Genomic DNA, 671 nt, shown 5'->3' on the forward strand with positions numbered 1-671 from the left:
CCCTCATCACACCCCCGGTTCCTGCATCTCTGCGGGGTCGTTCGGGACTTGTAGTGCATGGGGTTGCACCGGGTGCCAGGACTGGTGTGCCCTCATGCACAAGTCCCAAACGACCCCTCACCAGTTTTACCCACTGGGTTCCCCCATGGGCATCCCCCCTCCCCTTGTATGAACCCCCCTAATCCCCTTACAGAGGCTGGAGATTACAAGCAGCAGCTGGAGTGTGTGCTTCCATCCTGAGGGTGGGTCACGCCATGGATGGCAGGGGTCTGTGTGTGTGTGTGTGTGTGCGTGCCCCAGCATGTCCCCAAGGTGGGGGTCAGGCTGATGGTAGATCCAGAGTATGGGATATGAAGCTATAGATGTATATATAGGGCCCTAATCCCCCTCTACAACCCCACAGCCCACCCAGGAACACCTCCCCGGCTGTGCCCAGCTGTTGCAGGAGAGGAGCGGATATCAGGGTAGGAGCTTGGGAAGCAGAGATAATCCGTAGGGAATTGGCTGCTGGAAACCTTATTAAAAGACACCACGAAGCATCCAGCTGGTGACCCCCTTGCCCAGGCAGAAGTAATTAAAATGCACCTGTGCCCTCAAAAACTGGTGAATTCATGGCAGGGGTGAGGGGACACCACCTGTGTGTCCCTCCTTCAGAAATGAGACACGGCCCC

Source organism: Manacus vitellinus, unplaced genomic scaffold (assembly GCF_001715985.3).
Source record: "Manacus vitellinus isolate BGI_N305 unplaced genomic scaffold, ASM171598v3 scaffold_106_pilon, whole genome shotgun sequence".
Taxonomy (NCBI): Eukaryota; Metazoa; Chordata; class Aves; order Passeriformes; family Pipridae; genus Manacus; species Manacus vitellinus.